This window comes from Mixophyes fleayi, chromosome 3, assembly GCF_038048845.1.
Source record: "Mixophyes fleayi isolate aMixFle1 chromosome 3, aMixFle1.hap1, whole genome shotgun sequence".
Taxonomy (NCBI): Eukaryota; Metazoa; Chordata; class Amphibia; order Anura; family Limnodynastidae; genus Mixophyes; species Mixophyes fleayi.
The window spans coordinates 279,965,013-279,981,586 of NC_134404.1; the positions used below are offsets into that span (position 1 = coordinate 279,965,013).

A 16,574-nucleotide genomic window follows, 5' to 3' on the forward strand; every position below is an offset into this window, starting at 1 on the left:
CAAACTCTATATTTTAAGTGGAAATGTTGGGGGTCGTCTTATACGCCCAGTCGTCTTATACGCCGGCAAATACGGTATATATGTCAAATTAGATACGACTGCTCTCAAATAGTAATTTGATATTAAAGTAATTTAGTTTCATATTTTAATATGGACGGGGGATGGACTATTAATTGAATCTATGCTTTTAAGAGCATAAATTCAATAAATCCTCCATCTTCCCTTCCATACAAAAATATTTCATCCACCAAACTGTACCAGCACATTAGGTTTCTCCCCATAGGGATGGAACTCCCACACCTGGGAGTCATACCAATGTGCCATAAATAAATTTGTGTAACTCGGGGCAAACCTAGTGCCCATTTCAGTACTAAGCTTCTGTATAGAGTAGTTATTTTCAAAATAAAAATAATTGTTGTTTAAAATAAAATGGATTTCTGCTTTTATAAAAACCTTTAGATCTCTGCTGTAATCAGATTTTTTCCAAAAATGCATGAAACGCCTGAAGTACCACATCATGTTGAATAATAGTATAGGAATAACTAAGAATCCGCAATTACTAAGATAAAATCCCATTCCCACTTAAGTTTTTCTAGTTTAATTAATATATACATTGTATCATTTAAATACAATTTATTCAAAATAAATATTGGTTGCATATAGTAATCAATGTATTCTGATAGATTTGTAGTAATAGCAATAGTCCCTGCTGCTATAAACCCACCAGAGGATTAAGGAAATGTTTGTGTACCTTTGATAATACATAAATTGTAGGTGTAGAGGGATTGGAATAGTAAAATATTTACTGTCAGCCTCATCCAAAACGCCTTTTACTTTACACTCTCTAATAAGCGCATAAAAAAATATTTTTTAAGTTCTCAGTAGGATCACTTTTCATTAGTTGTTATGTATTATTGACCAGGAGCAGGGCAGACATGTCAGACTATCTTGGCTACAATTTCAAACAGAGATCAATGTCACTTTGTATTTTATAATGCTGACGGAGCACAAACACACTTATTAATTGTTTTTTATTAGAAAGTTATTAATAAATTATTACCTGCAACTTGCTTGGCATTTAGACATTTGCACATACAAATCCACAAAACCACATATAATTAAATACTAATTTCTCAGTAATTAAAGGCTGATGCAGAGTAGGACATATGACAGTTTGTGTAGCATATCTTGTGTGAAATCGCTTTGTGCTTGCCCAGAAAGTTGGTGCATTCAATTGCCCCTATGCAGACATGCACAATTCTGACACTTACGGGCACATTCTCCTGGAGAAGAGGGACTCTATGCAAATTCGGCTTATGCAGACCTATAGAAACACAAATACTCCTGTTAGAAAGCGTATCTTTTGCAGCTGCTATATGGCAGGTGCAAATACTTGCTGATGAGAAACCAGGAGCAACTCTTCACCTGGGTGGAAATATGTTACTTTGCCATTCTCTTTTTTTAAAAGTAATTTACTCCCATTTTGCAACCAACTCTACCCCTTAATGATCAAGGAGAGAAATGTCATAATCAAATAAATCATCATTCTAAATGACTTTGCCGCTCTCTCTGCAAAAACAGTTGCTTTTCATACATCCTAGGTCACCTAGGAGGTGGCGGAAATCAGGAATTGGATATATTTTCAATGGGACACATTTCATACTGTATACAAAGTGCTACAAGGAATGTGCAATTTGGTGCCTGTCCACAGGCGCTGTTTGTAGCTATTTAATTTAAAAAATCTCACCAGTCGCAGATGGTTAACTTAGCGCTTTGCTGAGTCAGTCTCCAGGAGTTCACATGCAGGGTTCTGCTAGTCAGTGTCCATGCGAACTGGAACTAAAGGCCCAGACAGGGAATTTTGGTTCCACTAATAAAATTAAATGAATTATAACTAGACAATTAATAATTGAAAGCAACAAAAACAAAGTTTAATATAAAATGTACATATCCTACATTACAAAGGAAATATGAGGTAGTATACACAAAAGCTAAAAATGTAGGTATAACCATACTGAATATTTAAGTTAGCACTTTTAGCAATATACAGATTGTGCATGTGAAATAATATTTTGCATAATCACTTTTAATGAGCCATTACAAATTGAAAGCCAATTATAAGCACAATTAACAATCCAAACAATATGAAATTAGATAGAATAAAGAACAAGTTCACAGTCACATCCTACATAGAATAATTTTGGAACAATAAGGGTATGATTGCTCTCATGAGGGTTTCCATGCACAAAACAAAAATAATTGGGGAAAGGAGGCACCTCTGTCTGATTCCGTTTCAAATAGGCAGAAGATCTGAAAGGGAGGTGTTAATTTTTATTCTGGTGGCGGTTGCTATGTAAAGTGCAAGAGATGTCTCCGACACCCAAGTGTTTACGGACCCCTGAAATAAAGAGCCAGTTCACTTTGTTGAATGTCTTTCATTGACAAAAGTAGGGCTTATCTTTCTTCCCTAGAGCTGAGATATTTTAGGTCAATTGGTTTTGTGGTATTATCTTAAGCTTCCCTCCCCAGGAGGAAACCCACCTGAACATTGTGGACCAGATCTATCAAGCTTAAGGTGATTAGCGATCATCATTACGAATAGATCGAGATTAATGAGTAGTAGGGATATCGGCCTTATTAGAAGACTCAGTCACCTTTCTGCTATCCTGAACAAGTTAAGTATATATACTGCCATATTCAAGTTTTACATGATCAACATTAGATACTGTTAGATCTAAAATTCTGACCCAAGTCTGCCTGTGGTGTCAAGTATATCTGGAAGCGCTTCAATCAGCTGGAGAGAATTGACACAGACCAAGTTCTGTATACAAGGAATATTCTCTAGTTTATTGATACAAAGATACAGGTTTTTATAGGCTACTGTATAAATGAATCCTACGTCATATGCATACAATAGTTTATACCACTAGTTTATGAGAAGCGCTACTGATTAACTTTCTCACGTATTCTTGAGGTGTTTACTTTTCTCCCCCTTCTAAGGACAGATGAGCCTATTATTTCTTATCTCAAGGGGAGTTGGAGATATGCTATGTGTAACACCATGGATACAGCTCCCATACTACCAGCTGGATATGAAGCTCATTATTGTTTTCATAACTGGTTACATTCTTCAGGTGTTCCCTATTAGTTCAACTTCAAGGCCATAGGCTCACATATTGCAAAACTGCAAGTTAACAGAAAAATGAATAATCTCTTCTAGCAAATAATATTTCTATACAAGTTACAATAAAATGGCTGAACAAAGGCCTTATGAGGCCTTAACAAAAAATCATATTTAACATTTCCCATCTTTTATTCAATTTTCGACCCTTTCTCCTCCTACCTACCTAATCCTATCTATAGAACCACATTCTTAATAAGCAGGTACTTATACACATGTAGGAGGCCACATGCATAGAGTTGGTCCCCTTAGGAATCTGTCAACTCATCCCCCACTAATAAGCCTGTGATCCTCCCTGTCCTAACTTGATTTATGAGGAGATGCATTTTGGCAAATGTCCATGTCTAGAAAAGATGGTTTCTTAGAAGATGGTTTCTTAAAAGATGGTTTCTTAAAAGATAGTTAATGAGTCTATAGTAGTTCTGCAGGCCTTGCATGTCCTTTGTTCAATCTTTAGTAGTTTCTTGTTGCAAACTCTGCAGTTCTTTGGCTTTGCTAGTCCAAATAATTCATGACACTCATAGTCTGGTCAGGTTTCAGAAGTAATTTCTGTGATCATCAGAGGTTCGGGATTTTCAGTGGTTCCCTTTTTGGAGAGACAACAATCAAGTGTCAGTAACTTCTTAATCAGCCATATATTTAGTTTCATTATCACCTATACGATCAACAGGATTGCTAAACCATTTGCTACTAATGCCAATATTTCCAATATCCAACATGAATCATTACTGACAACTTTACCAATGAGGTTATGCATCTGCACAAAGACATTTTCAGAGTTTACTCTACTATGAGTGCAAATTGTTGAGCACTCCTTCCCATATGTTTCTCACAGTGGCATAGGCAATATATCACTTAACTGTCTGTTTCATACTGGGTTAGGGAGGCCTTAATCCCTACTTCAGTCACAATTATTCTGGCAAGACATATCAATACAATGAGACAGTCATTTCTATTTATCAGAACAAGACTCCCCTGATTTGAAGACTTTGCAGTGTTATGCGTGAATCCAGGTGTCTCTTTCCTGTACTTTCACTGCCATGGGAGTCGTTAACAGGACTTGATAAGGACCCTTGTATCTGGGTTCAAGACTTCTCCTGATGTGCTTTCTCACGACCACCCAGCCCCCCAGGGTGCAGTTTATGGGTACCTGTATCAAAATTAGGGTTTGCAATGGAGGAGAATATTTGACCATGTATTTCAGTTAGTTGTTTCTATAATAAGGCAACATAATTCAACAAATCACTATATACATGGTGTAGTTGCTATGGAAAATAACAGCCTGTTCTGTTTGCTGTGCCAAACAATATCTCATATGGTGTTAAACCTGTGTCTTTCCTAGCAGTATTTTTTACTGAGTGCAGGTAAACATGAGATCCATGGCAGACCTGTTTCAGCCATTATTTTCTGCATTTTCAATTTCAGTGTACCATTAAGGCGCTCCATACATCCTGAACTTTGGGATCTGTAGGGGGTGTGATAGTTTCTGGAATCCTTGCCCCGTAAAGTGTATCCCTCTGTCACTTACAATGACCTCTGGTACACCATATCATCAGATTACCTCATTCGCAATTTTCTTGGCTAATGCTTTAGCATTTGCTTTTCTATACAGCCATGTCTCCAGCCAGTGACTAAAGAAGTTGACACAGACAAGCACATTCTCAAAGCCCGAGCATTTGGGAAGTTATAAAGTCTATCTGTATCCTCTTATAGGGATATTATGTCTGGGGTGTGCTTTTCCATAGGACAGACTTACTCGGGTTACTTTGTGCACAGACTAGGCATTCTGCCACTAACGACTGTGCTGCTTGGGCGAACCCTGGTACTATCCATAAGCTGCTAGTGAGTACAACCATAGCATCTTTTCCCAGATGCACTTTCTCGTGTGCTATATTGGCCATAATGGGATAAACTACTTTTGGCAGACACAAACGCTGACCTTTACACCACTCCTTGCACTTCTAGTGCTCCATGTATTGCCCAAGTCTTTTTCTTATTTTCTGTTGCTTGTCTTTCCATAAGTTGGAGTGTGCTCTGGTCAAACAGGGGTCAGGGGGTCACCATGTAAATAGACTCCCCTTGGGGTACTGGGGCTATGGCGGCTTCTCGTGCGGCCTGGTCTATTTCACTTAGCTTCGGGGGTAGTATCTCTGTGTGTGTCTTCATCTTCATCACTGTTTGGAGGACAGCTGGAATGCAGTGAACAATGCCCTGGTATGTTCATCATATTGACTGGTTTGCTTGCTGAACCCATAAGGTCCCTACTTTTCCATACAGGGCCATAATCATGCGCAATTACAAATGCATAACTTGAATCAGTGTAAATATTTACTCTTTGTCCTTTTGCATATATGCATGCAAGTGTCAGGGCCTTTAGTTCAGCTTCTTGTGCTGACATGTGACTCGGTAGAGTCTGTTGAATCACTATTTCTGTGTGTGTGGTTACAGCACACCCTGTATACGGGACAGGATCTATGTGATAGTGTGAACCATCTACAAAAAGAGTGATGTCTGCATCTGGTAATGGTTTATCTTTAATGTGAGATAAAACCAGAGATTCTTGTTTCATTAGTTCTATGCAATCATGTTCAGAAAAATTTTGTTTGCATTTTTTTTTTTTCCTTTCTTTCTGTTCAAGCTGGAATGGAATTCCCCCAAATCCCTAGGGTAACCCCAATATATACAGGTACTTCTCCCATCTTTTGAAACTTGCTGCAATAAGGCAGCAGGATTCAACATTGTGCACTGCTTAAGTGTAACGTTACTGGGAGTAAGCAGTGCTACTTCATTAGGATAGGCTTCAGTAAGGAGCATGTGGAATCCAAGGACAAGGTTCTTGGTTTCTGAGTTCCACAAAGTTTACACTCATTAGATGGAGTGTACAGTACAACGGTTAAGACAGATGTGGTAACTTTAATTCTTCTGGAAGAGAAACACTTAGCTTAAATAACCTGTTAATAAGCCACATCATCAGTTCTATTAGTGTATATAATAATGTGTTGGGCCACAATACTCACAAACACATTCCTGCATTGGGTGTAAACCCCTGTAGTCATGGGTTGCTCTTTTCTTTATTTGGTTGGGTTAAACTTTCATATTAGAATTTTCTAATTATGTATAATGATCTATACATTACTATGGGCCTGAGTCTGGTTCTTCCAAACTTGGCTTTCCTTTCTAGTCTAGTACACATCTACAGCGCACAGCAAAGGAAAATAACGTGCAATCTATATTCCTCCTGCTAATATCAATGAACTCCCCTCTCTGGTCTCCCTTGGACCTTTAAAAAACTTAAAATACAGTTTACTCAGATTCCCCTTGTCTGAAGGTCTTAACATATATCTGTGAACATGAGAGGCTCTGGGGCCTCTTGTGCTTCCTTTTTTTTTTTTTTTTTTTTTTTTTTCTTCTAATAAAAAAGGAAAGGGAGGAAGAAAATACACAGTGCGCTCGGCAAGTGTTATATGTCACTCATTTCACAATAGGAGGGAATGTCCTTTGTGCTGTATATCTTCATACTTAGTAAATCTGGCCGGTAACAAATGTTTTGCTTGTGCTTGGTTTCTGTCACAACGTACGATACCGTTAGGGTAACTGGGTGTCCTAGCACAATATCTATACTCTTTTCAAGCACTAAAGCAGAGTAGTATGCAAGTGACCTTAGCTTGCGACCATGTATTTGTGTCAGTACTCCTTGTACATGTGCACTGACTTCATAACAAAATAATGTGAAAGGCTTGTCATAATCTGGCAAAGCCAGTGCTGGCGCTGAAGTTATTTCAGCTTAAAATTGGTTAAACATTTGGTTCTGCTCAGAGGAGAGTATAAATGGCTTGCTATGATCCAGAAGTGCTAATGCAGGAGCACATACAATTGCTCTTAAAGTCTTAAATCTTTTTCATTTCTGTAAAAATATAGAATTCCCATCAATGCATTACCATACCCACAATAAAGAGAATTATTTACAGTATATGACAATTATAGCACAGTAAATAAGGGCAGTAAATGTCTTTACAAACACTGATTTACTCAAAACTGTAATGAGGATACAAATAAAAACCTTTTGCTTTCTGCACATACAGAAAAACCACCTAGTTCATGCATTTGCTATGCGAATAGCACATAAACTCTAATATCTCTTTCCAAAACAAGGTAATCATTACTCAGAAGAGTTTACGTTATTTAAATCCTTCATTAGTTTATACTTATGTTTGTTGTGGTGCAAAGATGGTGCATTGGAAGTTAAATCAATGCAATCTGGATTGCCTAATGGGTCTTTGCAGCTGGAGACCTGTGAATAAAAAAACTTTTGCATAGAGATTAACATTTATTTACTAGGAATTACTGTAACTGTAACATGCGTGTATACTGTTATCAGGTAACCAGTGAACAGCTGCTAAAAGCTTAACTGTGACGCTATGCGTTCCATGCCTTGATTTCCTCAAAGGGGCAGTCCCTAATTTCACAAATAGAGAATGTCAAAGTGACGAGACCTGGGCGAGTGTTCAAAGCCACTCCTTTCTTATCATCTCTTAGTACAGCCCTTTTAAATGACACTAATTAAATTTCCGGGTTTAGAAACATTCAATCTGGAATCTTGGTTCCAAGTATTCAACCATTTTAAAAGCAGCACTGTCTCATAAATCAGAGTACTCTCGTTAGACACAATACATTGTGTCTGTAAATCATTCAACATTTTCTCAACAAAATCTCTCTCCCGTGACCAAATATTCACACATATTTCTAGATTCTGTGATTTTCGTGTTCAAAGTAAAAATATATTCACTTAAGTCTCGCTCACAGACGACATTTTATCTCGTAACATTTCTTTAAAGGCATAACAAACCCTCCTGATTTCTGAGAACATTCATCAGCGCCATTTTAACACAGATAAAAACAGCATGTAAGCTCACTCCCACAATTCTCAACTTCATTAAAGAGAAAGCTATATTTCTGAACTTCAGAAACAAAATTATTTTGTTCAAATACAGAAACGGCTTGTTGGATCCCAGCCAGCTTTGTTCTGACACTAGTACTTATAGTGATAATGTACATTATTTACAATCTTGTCCGTGCAATCGGACCAAACATTTTAAAACTTCTTTTGTATCTTTTTAAAAGCTTATCATTAAGCAATGAATGTACAACTTTTTCAACCTTGAAACATGTCTCTTGTAAAAAACGGACAAGACAGACAAACATTGTGATTTAAAGTAAATCAAACATCTCCCTTATAGAGCACTAAGACAGAGAACAAACAATGTGAATTATCACGGATCTCTCTCACACGCAGTAAGACGGAGACAAAACTCACATACAGAGAAAGAAAACTTAACTGACATCTTCCAGCCTACTGCTGTGGAACTACAAGTCCCAGCATTACACTAAATACAAGTTAGCTTCAACATGTTATCATCAATCAGCACTCCGGACACATTTTTTTAATTTTACATACATTGTCAAAAAACAAAAAAAAAAAACAGTGTGCTTCTTATCTCAACACACTGAAATCATTTACACAGAATAAGGGAGGGGCACATTTCACTTATTCAGCTGCACAGGATCAAACATACATTTATAATATACAACCTACTTGATTCATTATTCAGCTTCCGATACATTTAGCATATCCACATATATTTCGACTTTTCAGATCTCTTAACTTTCCTGTGCCACCTCAAACAATCTCTTGGGGTTTGATCTCAATACCCCTTTGTTCTTGTCACATTACCACTTGCAACACCTTTGTTTCTCCATCCACACATATCTTTGGCTATCCCCGCTTTCTTGAAAAATTCCCTGCAGACCTTCTACTCCCCCATTTCCTTAAGTCTTTGTGCATCATATCTATGAGGGAGCTGCTGTCATTTGTTTACTATCTATATTACTCGTATTGACAGTATTCTGTTGAGTCCAAATCGGGACTCTTATCTAGTTTCTGTGGGTTGTCCTTGCACTGGACGTCCCGTTCTGTGGACTCCTTGTACTGGATGTCCGTGCTAAATAGCTTCTTTGACAGTATCTGGGACGAAGGTCTTTTGGAAATCTCTCTTACACAATTTGGGCAGATTACAGAATCTCCCTTCTTTGATATACCTCTGGGGATGGTGTCTAAAATGTTCACTCAATGTTCAAAACAATAACTCTCTAAATCCCTCTATTCCATTACATGCTTCTTTGATCAATGTCTTATGTGACTTTTATGCTTTATACATCATACATAGGTACAAACACATGCACTCAAAATTCAATCATCTTTCAAAAATCTAATCAACAATACAATTACAGTAAACAAATTGGGTTAATACTGTATTATATTAATCAGATGATACTTGAGACTCACAAATTCGCGTGTCAGGTGCCTCAGACAGACATGAGGTGACCCAGACTAGGAAGACCAACGAGTAGAAATCTACTGACCGCGGATGTTGGGGTTCAATGTGCTGGGAAACCTCCGTTGTCTGTCTTGTAGCCTGCTGGACAGCGAATCTCTGTGGCGACCTCCAAGTTGTTAGATCTAAAATTCTGACCCAAGTCTGCCTGTGGTGTCAAGTATATCTGGAAGCGCTTCAATCAGCTGGAGAGAATTGACACAGACCAAGTTCTGTATACAAGGAATATTCTCTAGTTTATTGATACAAAGATACAGGTTTTTATAGGCTACTGTATAAATGAATCCTACGTCATATGCATACAATAGTTTATACCACTAGTTTATGAGAAGCGCTACTGATTAACTTTCTCACGTATTCTTGAGGTGTTTACTTTTCTCCCCCTTCTAAGGACAGATGAGCCTATTATTTCTTATCTCAAGGGGAGTTGGAGATATGCTATGTGTAACACCATGGATACAGCTCCCATACTACCAGCTGGATATGAAGCTCATTATTGTTTTCATAACTGGTTACATTCTTCAGGTGTTCCCTATTAGTTCAACTTCAAGGCCATAGGCTCACATATTGCAAAACTGCAAGTTAACAGAAAAATGAATAATCTCTTCTAGCAAATAATATTTCTATACAAGTTACAATAAAATGGCTGAACAAAGGCCTTATGAGGCCTTAACAAAAAAATCATATTTAACAATACCAATCACAAACACAATCTTTATATTGCTGCTTTTTACTCTTTAACTCACTGCTCATTCATCTACTTGGTAGAATCACATGTATGGTAAAGATTCTGCCAAATTCCCAACCTTTTCCTTTACTGTATAATAAACAAGGTATGAGCCCTCCTGCATGCAATTCATTGGACTCTATTATCACCTCCTGCATGCATTGCATATTCATGATAAACAATTACCACCTTATGCCAGCTACTGCACACAATCTAATGCAGCAATACCGTCATATAAAAGACAACAACATTCTGTGATATCCTGCACTTGGCAGTATTGCTTAAAGGACTTTTACATTAAATTTATAGTTGCCTTTTGCTGGGAGTGCATTGATCACTTCTGGGGATAGATATGCATAGGAAAAAAAAACATTTTTATTTTCCCCATGGTTTCTTTCGAACAGAATGCTTACAGTCTCCAAACTACTTTATATTTTTTATATTTTCTACACTGAGTTTAAGTACTCCAAACAGAAATTTTAAGCATCTGCATACATATTCATGAATCCTCCTAGAAAAACCATTCACACATCATGGAAAACCTACAACGTCATATCCCTTGATCTGGGGTGAAAAACATTGCGTTTGCCACTTTATGTTAACACTGTATTAGGTGAGATATTGTAATTTCTGTCCACTCTGCTGACTATAATATATGGAACATCACACATAGTGCCTCCAACACTACACCTGGAGGGAGGAGTTTATTTGTTTTCCACAAGAAGGAATGCTTATACAATGGAAATGTAAGTTATATTTTACCTCTGTATTAAACAAGAACAAACCACACAGCAAATTTGCACTAAATTGAGGAACAGTAGCATTGGCTCAGGTTCTATTGGACAGAAGTACAGATGTTTTTACCATACTGGTTCAACTGAACTATTACGACTATTACAGGCAAGTACAATTGTTCACAATTTTTGTTACTCACAATTTATATTATTTTTTTTAAATTATTCAATTACTTTTCTATGGTACACCTAAAAAGAACACTCTAGCGTTTAAATATTTCTTTTATATATATATATCATTTTTGTCTATTCAAATTGGTGTATGCTTTTTTTTAAGAGGTTTAATAGCTGCATGAAGAGGTGGAGTGCTGTAGAAATTCTTGAACCTTATACATAAAATAACTTATTCAGATTTTTAAATTGTTATAGACTGTCACATTGTAACATATCTAACATTGAGGCAGCTTATCATTTCGATTGATATTATTACTACTCATATCTATAATTACACACGGGATTGCAGTTTATGTATACTTTAGCTTCATACATTTTTTTCCACATTGCAATGTCCTATTTTGAATGCGCCACACATTTTATTATTTTATTTGAATGTGCCACACATGATTATATTTACTTGGTGAATATTGTTTACGCTTCTACTCTGATAAAGATTTAACCATTTTCTTTCCTTTAGCTTAAGTCCATTGAATTTACACTATCTTACATTTGCATTTATTTGTTGACCTTACTTAAGAAGTGCAGGGGATCTTATTTGGTCCCTTAGAAGATCAGACGGTCTCACTGGTGAGTGAGAGGAAAGCATTCTTGGTGGTATTGACAGCAAACATGAGAATTAAAATACCTGTATTCATTTCAAAGCAGTGAAATATGACACATATAGTTAAGTCTAAAAAGTCTGAGAATGGTTGGATGCCATTGTACAACTTATTAGTCCTTCATAGAGAGCCAATTTAAATAGCTAAAAACAAAGCTAGTGTTGTTGGCTTTAGGCAGCCTGGTCCAATCCCAGAATTGCAAACAGAATACATTGAAAAGTCTGGGTGCTGGATGACAACCAGGAGACACAAAGCCAGTAATACAGTAAGCACCCATTAAAAGGAAGAAAGGAAATACAATTTAAGTTAGCCTGATGATATGCAACAATATAGTCATATTTTGAGGAGACAAGAGATGGTGAGACATATAGGACATATATTCAAGCGTTCTACAGACCCAAGCTCTCAACCCAGTGCTAGGGTTCTGTTTCGCACCTTGACTTTTTGACACCTCTCCTAGTGGGAATACAGAGGGGTGTCTACAAAGGAAGATACTGATTTCCACTCAGAATATAATGTGAAGCAGGTCCCAAGAATCACAGAAGGTGGATATGTCATATGGTACCCTAAGATATGTTTGTTTGCCATTCAGTGAGGTGTGTAAAAATACAATACTTTTTCAATATTGATCTAACAACAGTCTGTTGTCTAGGTTGTTGCAAAGTGGAGCACAAATGGTCCAAGAACTTTCCAACTGTATTTCCATCAAAGTCAATTCTATCTAAGTATCTATCCTTTCTTAATAAGAGCTACTTTGGTGTAAAATGATGTAGGCAATAAATTATGTCATTGGGTTGCCTGGTGCGGTGAGCTCTAGCTAGGCAAAATTTCATAATCAGGTGTTGATTATGGACCTCTTTAAAGTTCTTTATTAGAATGTTTATTATCCCTATTGTCGGGATCTCCTCTAGAATGCCGTCATCCAGTGATTGATCTGATGTTCTTTGTTATCCATATCATCCATACAAAATCATAGCAATTTAAAGTCCTGAGATTGATGGAGCATTGCCTCAGTACTATTGGTGTTGAACTCATCCACTACCTATGTATGCTCCTCCAGGGAGGTGAGTCTCCCAGCTAAACTGGAGATTTCAGATTGGATAGAGGAGACTTCCACCCTGATTGTCTCCTTTATTTCCGGGTTTTTTTTAACAAAAAGTTTTTATTACATTTTTCAGAGAAAAAAGTATATACAGGCAGTGACAGTTGAAAACATCAGGTATCAAACACAAATATACATCAAACCAAAAAGACAAAATAGGGGAGGTCACAGCCTACAGGAAAGAGGCAAGGAGAGGAGGGGGGTGGGGGAGACATCATCAAGGGCTGCTCTGGCAGAGGAGTCAGTGGGACATACAGGAGATCCTATTTTTAATAGGGCAAAATTTAAAAGAAAGTGGCTCTATTGAGACTTAAGAGACAAGGCTACAACTGAATGAATAGCATAGTAATCAGACCAGGTAAACCACTTCATCAGGGGGTAGGAGGCTGAAGTAGAATACGTGAAGCCAATAGTTTCCATCATGTAATTATGTTGGACTTTTGCTATACTTTGGAGAGATGCAGGGGAGCTGGGCTCTTCCACTGCTGGGCAATAGCCACTCAAGTGGCAATTGGGATATGACCCACAACTTACCGGTGGTGGGCCGGAAAGTCAGACCAGTATAGTTGGAGTAGAGCCAAAGTTGGCTGTGGTGCAATGACTAATGAAGTTACTTGTCGAATTAAATCAAACACATCATCCCATAAAGGTCCAGAAAACGTGGAAGAGGTATCCTGCTTCCCTACACTCCCTCCAACAAAATTGAGATACCGTGGGGCAAATTCTATGCAGTTTAACTGGCGTGTAATAAAACCTGTGGAACATATGTTTTGACATTTCATATATATTTTTGAAAATGCGTTCTCAGTCTTCCTCCGTTATGGGTGACCAAGATCAAGTTCTTAATGGAAATGGATAGGCATCTTACTTTGTTCAGGCACAGTTAGAAAACACTGATAACAAACTGATACACCCCAAGTGTGGGAGATGAGTAGGTAAAGTGCTTGACTAGTGGCGGGGGAAGGGGGGGGGAGATCATAGCTAAGACGAACCAGAACTCTGCGATTGGTTTCAGTGGCGTACCCAGAGGTATTTGTAGAAATCTGAGGTCGGAATCTGGAACCACGCCTGGAGAGAGAAGAATGGCACCAGGACACCCTGCTCGTAAATGTCTGATAGCCTATTCTCTCCCCGGGAAATCCAAAGATCCAAGCGCAGGTCTGGGATTAGAGATGCCAGCAGAAAGGGAAAGGAGGTGGGAAGGAAGGGAAAAGTCCTGAACCTCCCTTACCAACTTATCCCAACTAGCTAAAAAGTCTTTGACACTAGGCAATGCGGACACAGTGTCTGGTCTGGCCGTCCCCTCCAACCAAAGCAAGTTTTCTATTGGAAGTGGAGAAACAATATGCGCTTCAATAGAAACCCATGGTTTGCAAGGATGGGGTTCCCTAAGCTGAACAAGCCTTGCAGCTTGTTGGTAGAGTTCCAAGTCAGGAGCAGCAAGGCCACCTCTTAACTTACGCCGAAACAAACGTGACTGGGCCTGACTGGGACACCTGCCTCTCCAGACAAATCACAAGTCACTCGTGTAAAGTTTGATAATTATTTGGCGTGGAACCAAAGCGGGTATGGATCTGAACATGTAAAGGATTTTTGGTAAGAGCATAATTTTGAGCGCAGCTATTCTACCAAGCAACAAAAATTCATACTCCATCCACGAGGTAGTTAATGCTGTAAAATGGTGCAGAAGTGGGATATAATTACAATCTATGCGGTCCTTAGGATGGGAGGGGAATATGTATGCACAGGTATTTAAGTGATGTGGAGCACCAAGGAAATTTGTAAGTGGCTTGAAGCTAGAGAAGACTATCTTGTGGGATTCCCACTACCAAGGCATCTGATTTGGTAGTTAATTTTGTAGAAGGAAGCCTCAGAGTATGCCAAGAGAACTTCCTGCACAGCTGGTAACGAGGTTTCAGGCTCAGTCAGGGATAGAAGGACTTCATCTGCAAACTAGCAAATCTTATGATGTGTGTCTCCAATCCTAGTGCCAGTGATAGCAGGTGTTATCAGGATCCATTCCACTAAGTGCTCCACAGCCAATGCAAAGATGAGCGTGAAGATGAGCGGAGAGAGCAAGGGAGCAACCCTGCCTGGTTCCATTAGTAATGTCAAAAGGGGCCGATGGGAATCCATTACTAAGTACTCTAGCTGAGGGCCAACTACACAGTGTTCAGATTTCTTGAAGGAAGAACCCACGAAACCCAAACCTGGCAAAGACGGCCATCAGGTAGTCCCAATGGATCCTGTCGAATGCTTTTTCAGCATCCAACAAGAGGAACAGCAGAGGCTGAGCCTGAGTCCTATGGATGATAATAGCTTAAGGACCTGACTTGTGTTTTCTGGGGCTGGTCTGCCCAAAACAAATCCAACCTGATCTTGGTTGAATAGGCTGGGCTGGATGGGATTCAGTCTACTAACGATCTTAGCAAACAGCTTAAGATTGGTTTTTGGGGCCACAATTGGTCTGTAGATATTGCAGTGGGCTGGGCTTGGGGATGGTGACTATTCTTGCCTCCAATATCTCTTTAGGTAAATAAGAGTCTTCTGTGGCCTTGTTAAACAGGGTTTTAAGCACTGGACTGAGCTCCGCCCAGAAGGCAAGATAGAAGCCAATTATGAGACCATCAGGTCCCGGTGCTTTATTTTGCTTAAGGGATTTATAATAAAAACCCAGACTTCCTCCTCTGTCTAAGCGGAGCACAGGCCAGACACTTTATGCGGTGCCAGGGCAGGGAGCTGAAGGAAATCCAGAAAATTCGCTATAATAACAGGGGAAGGGTGGGGTTGAGAATCATCTGACCTAAGATTACACAACTGCATGTAATAAGCGGCAAATTGGTTAGCAATGTCAGGTGGATTAGAGATGCAAGTACTGCGGAGCCTGCAAGGGCCTTGATACGATTAATGGAATTCTTCCCTCTGAGTTTACAGGCTAAACGTTTGCTCGCCTGGTTCCCGAGGGTGTAGATTTTCTGATTTAACCCAGCTACAGCACTGTTAACTTGCAACAGTGCAACAGGATTTAACTTTTTATTGAGATCGGGCAAAGATGCTTTGATGACAGGGTCAGAGTGATTGAGCTTATGTCAATGCTCCAATACGACAATCTGTGCTTTGTAGGATTCAGGCACCTCTAATTGGATACGTCTAATTCTAGCTGCGGCTTGTATAGCTGCTCCGCTTATGACTGCCTTCAAAGTACAAAGAACCCACTAAAGAGACCATTTATCAGAAAGCAGGGGTTCTATGCGGGAGAATAAGTTGTGCACGGGGGGAAAAGAATGTGTAATCTAGTCCTCCAGGATGCTTTGCTCTCCAGGCATCATATTGATCAAATTCAGTAAGCAGCTGGGCAAGTTCTGGGCTAGGGGTGTAGCAGGGGGAGGAGGTCGGTCAGTAACGGATGTGGATCTATCCCAACCCATTCCTTTCCTGATCTGTTGAACAGTTTGAAAAATATGTCTCAAAAACTGGATTTGCCAGAAATTTGGGGCGCATATGGAGAACAAGAAAATGGCATGTTTGCCCAGGGAACCTACAAGAATGAGATAACAGCCGTTTTTTTCAGCTACTGATTTTCCAGATTGAAAGGACATCCT

General features: G+C 38.8%; 2 long non-coding RNA genes across 2 annotated transcripts; both read right to left on the reverse strand.

Moving 5' to 3' along the window:
• Positions 1 to 2,819: 2,819 nt before the first annotated feature.
• LOC142144596 (uncharacterized) lies at positions 2,820 to 10,269 on the reverse strand. Its single transcript, XR_012689744.1, has 2 exons — positions 8,775 to 10,269; positions 2,820 to 3,767 (listed from the first exon to the last, which is right to left on the reverse strand). It is a non-coding gene; the product is annotated as an uncharacterized LOC142144596 (long non-coding RNA).
• On the reverse strand, positions 5,726 to 8,768 carry LOC142144597 (uncharacterized). Its single transcript, XR_012689745.1, has 2 exons — positions 6,841 to 8,768; positions 5,726 to 6,117 (listed from the first exon to the last, which is right to left on the reverse strand). It is a non-coding gene; the product is annotated as an uncharacterized LOC142144597 (long non-coding RNA).
• Positions 10,270 to 16,574: the final 6,305 nt, after the last annotated feature.